This window comes from Nomascus leucogenys, chromosome 11 (genome assembly GCF_006542625.1).
Source record: "Nomascus leucogenys isolate Asia chromosome 11, Asia_NLE_v1, whole genome shotgun sequence".
Classification (NCBI taxonomy): domain Eukaryota; kingdom Metazoa; phylum Chordata; class Mammalia; order Primates; family Hylobatidae; genus Nomascus; species Nomascus leucogenys.
Genome location: NC_044391.1, coordinates 26265910 through 26278089, shown reverse-complemented (window position 1 = coordinate 26278089; position 12180 = coordinate 26265910). Strand labels below are relative to the sequence as shown.

The 12180-nt window shown below is 43.9% G+C and overlaps 1 protein-coding gene across 5 annotated transcripts in view; it reads right to left on the bottom strand.

Moving 5' to 3' along the window:
* The window catches only part of DYNC1I1 (dynein cytoplasmic 1 intermediate chain 1), a 318572-nt gene extending 308302 nt beyond the window's left edge, over positions 1-10270 (bottom strand). For 2 of the 5 annotated variants that reach the window (XM_003252524.4, XM_030822121.1), the window contains exon 1: positions 9947-10270. The gene's annotated coding sequence lies outside the window, so the exon portion shown is untranslated. Of the gene's footprint in view, positions 1-9071; positions 9601-9946 lie in introns of those variants that run through there. The other 3 variants (XM_030822119.1, XM_030822120.1, XM_030822122.1) reach the window with 3 other exon arrangements.
* Positions 10271-12180: the final 1910 nt, after the last annotated feature.

Below are 12180 nucleotides of genomic sequence, written 5' to 3'. Positions count from 1 at the left end.
GGACGCCAGACAAGGATGCAGGTACCAAGAGGACAGGGTGTAAAAGGCTGTCACCCTATCTCTCCACAAACTGGTTTAATACTTAGCCATCAACGGACAATAACTGCTAAAAAAGCATTAATTATAATGCATCCCTCGATGCTACCATGGGGCTGGGGCCCAAAAGTGCTCATTCTGGCTCCTGCACCTGCCTGTCTGCATGCTCCCCATCCCATTCAGGGTTTGAGCATGCAGTGGCTGAGCAAATGAGCAACACCGCTATTGCAAGTCCCGCAAAGGGCTCAGGGAACTCTCCCAATTCACTTGTAGAGTTGGTGGCTGAAACCACTACATATGTGGTTACATATCAGTCAGTGTCCCTAGGGGTGCCCCATAGAGACTGTAGTTATTAGCAGGAATAGGCAGACTTCATGTAAGTCCCTCCCTTCCATAGTCATTTGAGTTTATTACAAAAATTCCAGTTCCCCTCCCATAGGACTACACTTAAGGATGCCATTGTAGTCAGGAATGGCCACACAACTGCTTTTGGCTCATGAAACGTGAGTAGAGGTGTCATATGTCACTTCCAGGAGGTTTAATATGCAGTATGCAATTTACCACAGGGACTGTAGAAGTATATATCAAGATGAAGCCTCATACATCATGGGCCTCTGAGTGAACATGGTGAACACAGCCCCTTGTTGACCCACACTGGAGATGTAACATGGCCAAGAAAATTTTTTTGTTGTGTTACTCCACTGAGGTTTGGCAGTTATTTGTTATTGCATCATGACACAGCCTAGCCTGATCAAATCCACTCCAATGAGTCAGAATTCTGGTTACTTTTCACCTTCCTTGACAGCGCTGACATCTTCAAGCACCCCTCCTTTACCATCCCCATCTTAAAGTGCTGTGGAATGCCCCGTGAGGAGGGTGTAAAGAGTAAGAAAGTACTAAATGTCATTATTAACCACACAGTCTCCAGAGCATGTGCCCTGGTTAAAGCAACTTTCTGTATTTTCCTCCAGGGAGTTTAGAAAACACTTTTTCCATGTGCTGCCCAGATCTGCCTTTCCGGCATTTGGGAAGGTAGCGGTGGTGTTGACAATGTTATAGGGTGATGTTTCCAGTACCCTGACCCATCGTCAAAAATAAACTTTTGCCCAATTTACTGAGAAAAATGGCTCAGTCAGGGCAGACTATACCAGGGAAAGGGAGCACTCAAAGAGCGTTTATCATCCTCCTCCTCGACAATAGTTTTGTAACCAACTTTTCTATCTACTTTAAGGTCTCTAATTTATGGTCTTAGAATTTTTTGAACTCACATTTCTTCATTTTTAAAAACAAGGGACACTCAAGGGAAATGAGCACAGTTCCCCCTGCTTTAAATTCTCTGGCATTAGATATGGGATTTCACCCTTGCTTGATATGCCAATTACTTTTCAGCAGCATTTGACAAATATTAAAAAGCTTAAAATAGGAGGCAAGAAAATGTGTAAATATTCAAAACCCCAAATCTGGCCTTTTACAATGTCCCTGGGTGGTCCATATTTGCATTGGGAGATTTAGTTTGGCATTTTTAACTTACCCAAATAGATTCTCATTTTCCTCTGAGCCTGAAGGCATTAAAGAGGGAGGATCCTCTTTCCAAATCAGCTGTAACCTATAGCTTCTGAAAGTGAACAAAGTCACACTTTTCAAGGAAACAGGCAGAGAAGGGTTTTTTGTTGTTGTTGTTATTCTTTCTTCCACAAAATACACACCAATTCCCACAACCTCTTGCTATATTGATACTATCGGGCAGATGGTGAAACAGGAGACGCACCGTAATTTTAAAAGGGAACATTGTGTCAAAACACACATTCCCCACAGGGCCTGCTTCCCTTTCCATCATCCAAACCCACCAAATGACATTCCACAAGCTGGTTCTGAGACAGAGTCTCAGGGTCATCCCCTGCACTCAGGATCATTTTAACATTCAACAACTTGATAAACATTTAAAGGCTTCCACATGGTGTGCTGTAGGATCCAAAACTGCATTCAGAAAGAGGGGACTTCCTTCCATTTCAATTAGTGAAGTCTTCATCTTGACAAAGAAATGGGTACTATTTCAGGTCAGAGTAGACAATCTAGCATGTATTCTAAAAGGGAAAGTGAGGCCGAGTGTGGTGGCTCACACCTGTAATCCCAGCACTTTGGGAGGCCGAGGCAGGTGGATCACGAGGTCAGGAGATCAAGACCATCCTGGCTAACACGGTGAAACCCCGTCTCTACTAAAAACACACACACACACACACACACACAAATTAGCCAGGCGTGGTGGTGGGCTCCTGTAGTCCCAGCTACTCGGGAGGCTCAGGCAGGAGAACAGCATGAACCCTGGAGGCAGAGCTTGCAGTGAGCCAAGATCGTGCCACTGCACTCCAGCCTGGGCGACAGAGCAAGACTCCGTCTCAAAAGAAAAAAAAAAAAAAAAAGTGGGGAAAAGCGATTAAGTGATTGTAGGCAAGGGATGTATAATGTTGTGTCATCATTTATTCATTAGAATGAATGAATATTTCATTTATTCAATGAAAATATGCTCATTACTTGGCTTCACTTTGGACATTAGAATAAAATATAAACCTGGTAAGGAATCAAAATGTCCCTTCTACCAGAAAGAAGCCAGTGTGCTGGACTGCTCATCGGACAGTGTCAGACCAAAGCCAGACCAGAACCCTAAGGGGTTCAAAAAGGAAAACACCAAACCATGCTGCCTGTCATTTCTTCAATGAAATATTGTCCTCCTCAAGACTCCTCTTCCCCCAGCAGAAATGCTCTGCATGATCCTGATTCAGGAAAGCAAGGCTTCCAGGATTCTAGGCATTACCAAGCACACATTCATCTTGGGCACAGACACAAAATGGGCGCTACATTTCAGGAAGTGAATGTTTTTACTAAACACATTAAAATGCTCCAAGGGGAAAAAGAACTCAGTCTTATAAGAAAAGGAAAATTAAGTAGGATTTATTCTGGCTAATATTTCAGGTCAACAAAAGCTTGTTGAGTATTCACCATGTGTAAGGTTCTCTGCTGGAAGACACACTGATGTCTGAAGGAGCCTAAAGTCTAGGAGAAAGACGAACGTCAATGAGTAAATTTAAATCAAGACAATTTTTTGTTTTTAAAAAACAAAGCATACCTTTGGTTCAAAGGAAGGCAAGATCACACACATCCCAGATAAACTAGAGAGTGACATAATTGCTGTTTGATCATAAAAAGAATTATCCATGTATTTAGCATGTACCAGGCACTGGGGCCTGTACACTGATTGTCTGCAATCCTCACAATAACTTTGCAAGCCAGGCATCATTTTCCCCATTTTACAGATGAAGAAACTGAGGCTCACACAGGCAGTAAGTGGGATATCTGATCTCTTCTTCTCATTACTTTATGCTGCCTCCTAGATGCTCTTAGATGTGCTTTTTACTATCTTGTAAAGACCAAAAAAATGGACTTAAATTATTTAAACAGGGAAGATTTCAATGAGAAAACTAGAACTTCTAAAGCAGAGTTTCATAACCTCGGCATCATTGACATTTTGGGTCAGATAATTCTTTGTTGTGGAAGCTGTCTTGTGCTTTGTGGCATGTTCAGCAGCAGTCCCAACCTCTATCCACTAGATGCCAGCCCTTTTCCCCAATTGAGATAATAAAAAATGTCTCCAGACATTGTCAAATGTCCCCCTGGAGAAGACAATTGCTCCTGGCTAAGAACAACTGATTTAAAAACTTGCTGGGGTCAGGTGCAATGGCTCACGCCTGTAATCCCAACACTTAGGAGACTGAGGCAGGAGGACTGCTGGAAGCCACAAGTTCAAGACCAGCCTGGGCAACACAGCAAGACTCCATCCCTAGAAAAAAAATTTTTTTAACTAGCTGGTGTGGTGGGACATGCCTGTAGTCCCAGTTACTTGCAAGGATGAGTTGGGAGAACTGCTTGAGCTCAAGAGTTGGAGTTGCAGTGAGTTATGATCATGCCACTGCACTCCAGCCTAAGCAACAGAGTAAGACCCTGTTTGTAAATAAATAAATAAACAAATAAAACTAAAAAGAAAAGAAAGCACTGGAATGAGCCCATCTTGTACTAAAAATCATTAAATAGAAGAAAGATAAAAAAGAGCTATTCCCAGTCACCTCTACTTGAGAGCAGAAAATGGGACCAGCCTCTGTGCAGCTCCTTCTGGCCCTACTCACCTCTAATTTGAGTCCCATACACAAAAGGCAATGGGCCTGACTGCCAGTAGCTGTGCCACACTGACCCATAACACACAGCACCTGTGCTAGATAAATGTGCAATCTTCAGACTGGCATCTGCATACCCCTGGCCTCCACAGTGGCTTTCTAAAGAGCCTGCAGGCAAGGGAAAAGTTAATGGCATTAATTTCCAGAACCGCAGCTTCTGCCTGTATGCTTTCCTAAAACTGTCTACCGGAGAATGTGCCTGTGGTTGTAGAATTATTCAAGGCCTCTTTTTCCATCTCCATTTTCACAAAATGCCTTCTGCCATATTAAGGTTAAAGACAAATATAAACTAAACAAACAAAACCCCAAGAAATACCAAATCTTACTGTGGTGCTTAACTGCAAGATATAAAAACATCCCTTTGTGAAAAGAGCTTCTTCACATACATTTTAAATTGAAGCTGGTATTTAGATTTTAATTGGATTCAAAGAATGATGTCACGGTTTTATTTTTAACTGTCAAAGTTTACAGCATTCTGAAAATCACATTAATTGTGATTCTATAAATGTATGATGAAAAGCATTAGATGTAACCTTAAATGTGGAGGTGATGGAGCTGCAGAATTTTTTAAAAATTCTTGAGGGATTATAAAAGAGAAAAAATAATGTTGGAAAAGCACTGAGTTAAAGCATAATGAAGCACACTGGAACGGTTACCAGGCAGGTCTGTTGATCAAGTACAATCATCCTCTATAGTGCTTGAGATTCATTATTTTTATTATGAATACCCTCAACTCTGACCGAAATTTCTGCTTTGTGTGTTTGCCACATTGATGGCATTAGCTGTTCTGAACCCCCAAAATGAAACAGTGGGTTGTTCTATGCGATCATAGCAAGAATATAGGTAAGTGGAAAACTGTTAGAGCTTAAGTAATAATTTGGAAGCAAGAACAGCTGCTAAAGAGGATTTCAAGACTGGTATGAACTGAAAACTAAAGAGCACGTAAGTCATCTGGGAAGTAGTGGCCCTCCCAGGATTTGGGAGCAAGTCAGTGTTCCAGATCATGGCACAGCTGCTGTATCAGGGAAGCCTCAGAGGACAGAACAGCCTTAAATTCATCTTTGCAATGAATAAAGTTTTGATTTGCAGTTACCACTGCAAGATAGTTTTCAGGCTGTGTTAGGTGGGGGCTGCTGTGCATTTGGTACTCGGCAAGACACCTGGCAACGGGGGAAGCAAAAGTGTGGAATTTCAACTCACCTTAAGTAAAGCAGGGCTTGCTTTTCTTCTGCCATTCTGGGAGACATACAACTTGTTGTTGTTGTTCCTTTGATAATATTTTAGGCTTTTCCTATCAGTGTGTGAACATATTTCTTGAGGGACTCTTAGTCCTGCCACAATAAAAAGCTACACTAAACATTACTTTTTTGGTGTCCCACACAGGCAGAGAAACAATGAGCTATGGTAGGAAGAGAAGAAACAGACTTTGGAATCAGGCCGACCTGCATTTCAAATCTAGCCCTTCCACTATCTGGCTCCATATGGCCTTGAATAAGTGACTTAATCCCTCCAAGCATCTCCTTGTTTGTCAAAGAAAGAGAAAAATGTCCACCTTACAGGGATGTTGGGATGATTCAATGAACTAACACATCTATAAAGCAGTGATTATGCACAGGGGAGGTGCTCAGTGAATGACAAGCCGAGCTAGGACTGCCTGCCACGCCTGGAGGCCTGACTCAGTTGCAGGCCTGACTCAGTGTCAGTTGATGTTTGCTATACCTGCCACCTGGGCTCCTGGTGAAATGCCAAAAAAATGTCCTGATAGCCAAGAACATTTTATTTTTGGCTGCCACTGGTAGGATAGTTTGGCTTTGTCTTCGATACACTTCAGCAGAGTGACCTCTGCTCCTCTCCCCTTTTTTAAACAGCATATGTAAACCAGTGATTCTTCCAGTATTTTTAGTTAGCAATATCCCCTTTTTTTCCCTAGAAAACTACATTTATGCACAAATGCATGAAAATTTGCATCAATTTTAGTGGGTTCAATGACCATCTGAAAATCATTCGTATGCCTCCCTTTTACAGTATCTATGGGTTTGTGTTTAAGAAGGTTCCTCCAACAAAGAATCAAGGATGTTTTATGAATATGTGAGCTCATGAGGATTAGCACCTAGGCAGTGGTATCTATGTTACAATGGAAACTTCACTCTAAGATTCTGGGGCCAGGCCTCACTCAGAGAGGAATCAAGGAACACAAGTCCAAGATATTGATGAAAAGTCTCTGTCAAGAGGATAATTTTTTTTTTTTTTTTTAAGACAGGGCCTTGCTCTGTCACCTAGGCTGGAGTGCAGTGGTGCAATCTTGTCTCACTGCAACCGCCGCCTCCTGGGCTCAAGTGATTGTCCTGTCTCAGCCTCCCGAGTAGCTGGGATTACAGTCACGAGCCTCCAGCCCGGTCTCTAACTCCTGGCCTCAAGTGATTGGTCTGCCTTGGCTTCTCAAAGTGCTGAGATTACAGGTGTAAGCCACTGTGCCCAGTCAAGAGGAATAACTTTTACATGGACCTGGTCAAGGGTTTATACATTGCAAAGAAGAAAAACAAGAGTTGAATTCATTTGAGTTAACTCTCAAAACAAAAAAGTCAACTCTAGAAGTTCCTAGTCCCAGCAAAGTTCCCAAGAGAATATATGTTCTCACATGCTCTAGGGGATGTAGAAGCCACAAAGATTTCTAGTAAAAGAGATCCCTGATTAAGGTAGCAATTATTTACACAGCATTTGAGATCCACAAAGTATAATAGCTACTTTCATTAAGGAGACAAAAACAACACCATAATTTATTTTAAGGGGCCATGGGTCTACTTTGAGTGTGCATATATTATTCACAGTTACCTATCAACTGGCAAAAAGTGCGGCTATACTTGTGGCTTTAAGAAAATAACAATGGATCACACTGAAATTGGAGAACAAACCTGAAAGAAACAGACATACACTGGCTTTTTTGTCTCTCACACAGCACAATAGCCAAAATGGATGGGTCCTAGTTTTAGAGTCTTTGGAGAGATCTCATTTGAATCCTACCTCTGCCATTTATTAAATGATGTTGAGTATGTCATTTAACTCATTTATTTGGAAAATATGGATAATAATGTCTACTTCATAGGATTAATATAAGAATTAAAATGAGATAACATAAGAGAAGAGCTTGGTATTCAATATATGAAAATTAACCAGTGTAATTGTTTTATAGTACGGAAGAGACAGGTTAAAACTCCTGGCCTGGAGTCAGGCCTTGATTCAAATGCTGCCTTGCTCAACTTAGTAGCTGAGCAAAAGTTACTTGACAGCTTTGTGTCTTAGTTTCCTCATCTGTAAAACAGGATTACGAACAATATCTGCTTCATAAGATTTTTGTGATGTTTAAATAAGTTAACACCTGTGAAAGTATTTTAAAATGCAATGCCTGGTAAAGTGCTCAATATATTTTAGCTATTGTTATCAATCTTTGTTTCAAGTGTAGGGAGAATAAAGTAATGAAGGAATATATTTGTTTGAAACAGATTTTGAAACAGATGCATGTGACCTTTTCATCTGATGCTATGTTGAACAACAAAGAAACTGGAGAAAATGGTAACAGGGTGAAGACTGTGCACACTGTTTGTACTAAGAGGGGTACCTAAATTTCAGATTTGGCATACATTTTACAAGACTGGTCTACATCGCTGTTTTTATGGAAAGAGCAGCACCCAGGCTGGATCCTTGACTCAGCACTGTCATCAAAGGCAAGGCTCATTTATTAAATGTAGACTCGGGAAGGAGTATTTTTGGAAGCAGAGGGATTGGGAAGAAAGATCTTAGAGCCTTCTCTGAGATATAAAACATGGTGACTGAAATGCCAAGTGACTTCTTCTTACTCTCTTCGAAGTTAGTCAGAAACTGAAGACCATGGACCACTACTTTAAGAACTCTGCCCCTTTTCCTGCAGGTCGAGTTTATTTTCTCTGTTCATATCCCTACTGGTGATTTTACCTAAAGCTTTAACAGTAAAACAATCATGCATGTTTTCAGTAACAAAGAGGGAGGAAAGGCTGGGGGTGGGGAAGGACTGCAAGCCAGCCCCTCCTCCTCAAGGACTGTGCACCAGGGGCTGCAGCATCTCAGAGGTCCAAAGAGGGAGGAAGCAAGTGCATTTGTCATCTGAGGCCTGAGACAAGGAAGAAAAAGTAAAATGCTGAGATGCTGTGGGCCAGAAATAGGGCTAAGAGCTTGACAGGCTGGAAAATCCTGCATTCGACCCCCAACTGTATTCTAAAAACTTCCCAAGGATGGTGCTAGAGGTTTTAAGAGGAATGGGTCTTGGAGCACTGGATCCTCAGACCTAAACAAATATTTGAGAGTTGGTTCCTATGAAGAGAACATCTGGTAACTCAGTGGCAGGTGTTTCAGATTTTATTTTATTGAGAAATATGATCAAAAGAGCTGAGTTAGGACCCCTTTTTCCACATCAAACCTTTTTGAACAAACCTGGCATTTTAAATAATTAGAGGTAGTATTACATTCTCACCAGTACCCTCAGCTTGCAAACTGCACTGAATATTCCCTTTTCAAATTTATTAACACTGATCAATGTATATCTCTATAATTTCCACACTTAAAGTATGTACACAGACTGTTACCCATGTCCGTGTTAATATCAGGCATTGGGTTGTCACCTGCAGTTGCCTATGCCTTACTGTTAGCTATACTTTTTGCTAATCTGGAATGTTTGGAAGCAATTCTTCACAACTCTGAACTACAATAAGTCTACAATGCCCACTTAAAAGGCATTCCAAGCAAGAAAATGGCTGGCTACTTGTTCCTGCCCCTTACCTAGGATTAGTAGAAGCCAGAATAGCGAATATATTCCATCTTCTGCATGTTGTTGAGTCTCTGATCTCCTATGTAATTTCCTGTCCTGATCCTGGGCTTCTGTTTAATCTTATTAGCCAAGGTACAAGTCATGAGACTCCCGCACACTCAGTTCCCATCAGTGCTGCCAGGATCACTGGCCTTATGATGACGACGCACGGATTTATAAGGCCAGAGCGATTCCGAATAGGAGCCGGGGAAGGAGAGCCAGGCGGCCGTGAAGGTGTTTACCAAAACAACATCCCCCAGCCACACTTTTTCGCAGCAGAGAGAAACTGGCGTCTTCTCGCTTTGAAGTGTTTAATTAATGCCCTGCTGGAAGTGAATTCGCTCCCTCCGACTTGCAGGGTAGTGACAGCATGTAAGAGCTTTGCAGACAGCTCGAAATGTAATCAAACAGCATCCTTTCCCCTCCCTCTGCAGCTTTTCCCCTCCTCCAGGGTCAGTCAGCCGGTGGCCCAGAGGGGTGCAGATTTCAACGCCGCTCGCCCACTGCTCCCCTGGGGAAGACCGAGGCGGGGCGCACTGGGACGCCCCTCCGAGCCCACAAGGTGGGCGACCAGGTGGTGACACCACGACCCTTCCTTCTCTGCCCTAGTCTCTCGGCTCTGCCGAGAGGGGGGTACTACTGGGGGGCTTTGGCAGCCTTCGGGCTCAGCGGAGCACGCAGGAGCCTGGGCAGGGGGCCAGGACAAGGGTCCGGCTGCGGCTGCAGGGGCCTGGGCTCCAGCCTGGTCCCCAGCGCAGACGACACCGTGGTGGGGAGGGTTGGGGAGGGTTGAGGAGAGGTGCAGAGGCGGCGGTCCGGGGAGCGGCGACATCCCGCTCCAGTTTACCTGGACGCGCTCGGCAGCGGCGGAACTGGGCTCCCCGAGCCGGCGGCGGCTCCTGGGCGGCGGCAGCGTTGGTGAAGGCGGCTCCCGAAGGTGGCGGGGCCGGCGCGGGCAGGATGTGCTGTCTCACGCTGCGCCGGCCGCTCAGCTCGCGCTCCTCAGGGAGCAATCACTTCCTCTCTCCCAGAGCCTGACACTGACAGCTCCCCGGAGCACCTAGTCTGCGGGGCTCGCCCCGCCCCCTGCCCACGCCCTCCACGCCCGCGCCCCTCCTGCGGGAGGGCCTCCGCTCCGCGTCTGCCGCGCCCGGTCTCGCCAGGAGGGGGTGGTGCCGGTCCGGAGGCTAGTGGCGAGCAGGGGACCCGGAAAGGTCAATTCGTCTATCCCTCTGCCGTCGGTAGGACTTAGACCTAAGTTGCTGCAAAGAGAAGAGCTTCAATATTCTGGGAGCTCCTGCTGAAATGCCACCATTGAACAACTTTCACTCCCAGGCAACTATACTTCTTAAGGTCGTTTAAATAGAAATAAAGAAAGCTCAGATCTACCTGTTGTACACAATGACTTATAGGTCTGATTGATCCCAATTTTCCTAGAAGAAAAAAGAATTAAGAGAGTGTGTGTGTGTGTGTGTGTCTGTGTGGTGTGTGTGTGTAGCTTGCCTTCACATTGCTTCTTAAAGTCCCAGCTTTTAAAAATCTGGGTAACTGGCCAGACGCGGTGGCTCACGCCTGTAATCCAAGCACTTGGGGAGGCCGAGGCGGGCAGATCACCTGAGGTCGAGAGTTGGGAGACCAGCCTGACCAACATGGAAAAACCCCGTCTGTACTAAAAATACAAAAATACACACCAGGCGTGGTGGTGCATGCCTGTAATCCCAGCTACTCGGGAGGCTGAGGCAGGAGAATGGTTGAACCCGGGAGGCGGAGGTTGTGGTGAGCTGAAATCCTGCCACTGCACTCAAAGCCTGGGCAATAATAGCGAAACTCTGTCTCGGGGGGAAAACAAATCTGGGTAACTATTATTGGACTCTGCACAAAACAAGCTTGCCACAACAGCTGAGTTATAAGGCCAAAAAATTGAGTTTGGGATGTTAGGGGGTTTGGTATCATTTTATAGATAAGGTTTTCATCACATTTCTTGCACATCTGCTGGGTATTTTTACACATTAGAATGTAAATTAGTGGAGGGCAGGGACTCTATCTTGTTCACTGCTGTATTCTTAGTATCTAGAACAGCATTCGATATATAATGGGTACTCAGTAAATATTTATGAACTTATTCACAAGTACTACAGTAATTTCAAAATAAATACAGATTCTAGTATGAATACAGCATGAATACATACTAATCTGTAAATGGCCATCCTTATTCTAATTTGGCCTCCCTGGCTAATCTACTGCGATCATAACTATGGCTAGAAATGAAGAGGTGAAATGTCTAGGTAGAAGGTATTCAAGGTATTCCAGAAGGAAAATTCTAGGAAATAAATATTTGCCACTACTGTGACTGAATATTTAATACATGTCAATTCTACATACATTTTTCTTTAACTTTTCTATAACATTATGTAGTACATATAATGAATGCCATGCCCCCAGAAAAGGAACTTGAGTCAAAGAAGTTAACTCCCTTGCCCAAGTTCCATAACCACTGAGTGATCTAGCTGAGATTTGAATTCCCATTCATCTGCAGCTTGTACTTTAACTACTTTGTATTCCAGTCTTTCCAACATGGCATTGTTTTTGTTGTTGTTGTTGTCGTTGTTTTGTTTTGTTTGTTTTTTGTTTTTTTTTTCTTTCTTTCTTTTTTTTGAGACAGAGTCTCCCTCTGTTGCCCAGGCTGGAATGCAATGGCACAGTCTCGGCTCACTGAAACCTCCACCTCCTGGGTTCAAGCGATTCTCCTTCCTCAGCCTCCTGAGTAGCTAAGATTACAGGTGCGCACCACCTACCCCAGCTAATTTTTGTATTTTTAGTAGAGATGGCATTTCTCCACGTTGGCCAGCCTGGTCTCGAACTCCTGACCTCAAGTGATCTGCCTGCCTCAGCCTTCCAAAGTGCTGGGATTACAGGTGTGAGCCACCATGCCTGGCCTCAACATGGCATTGTTGAGTGCCCATGAAGTAGGAGGTGGGACTTAGACACTGGACCAAATTGAAGACTAGCTAAAACAGGGATGGGGTGGAGGCAGCTTTCCATAAGAGATGCTCACCAGTGTGCCATGTCAATTTACCACTG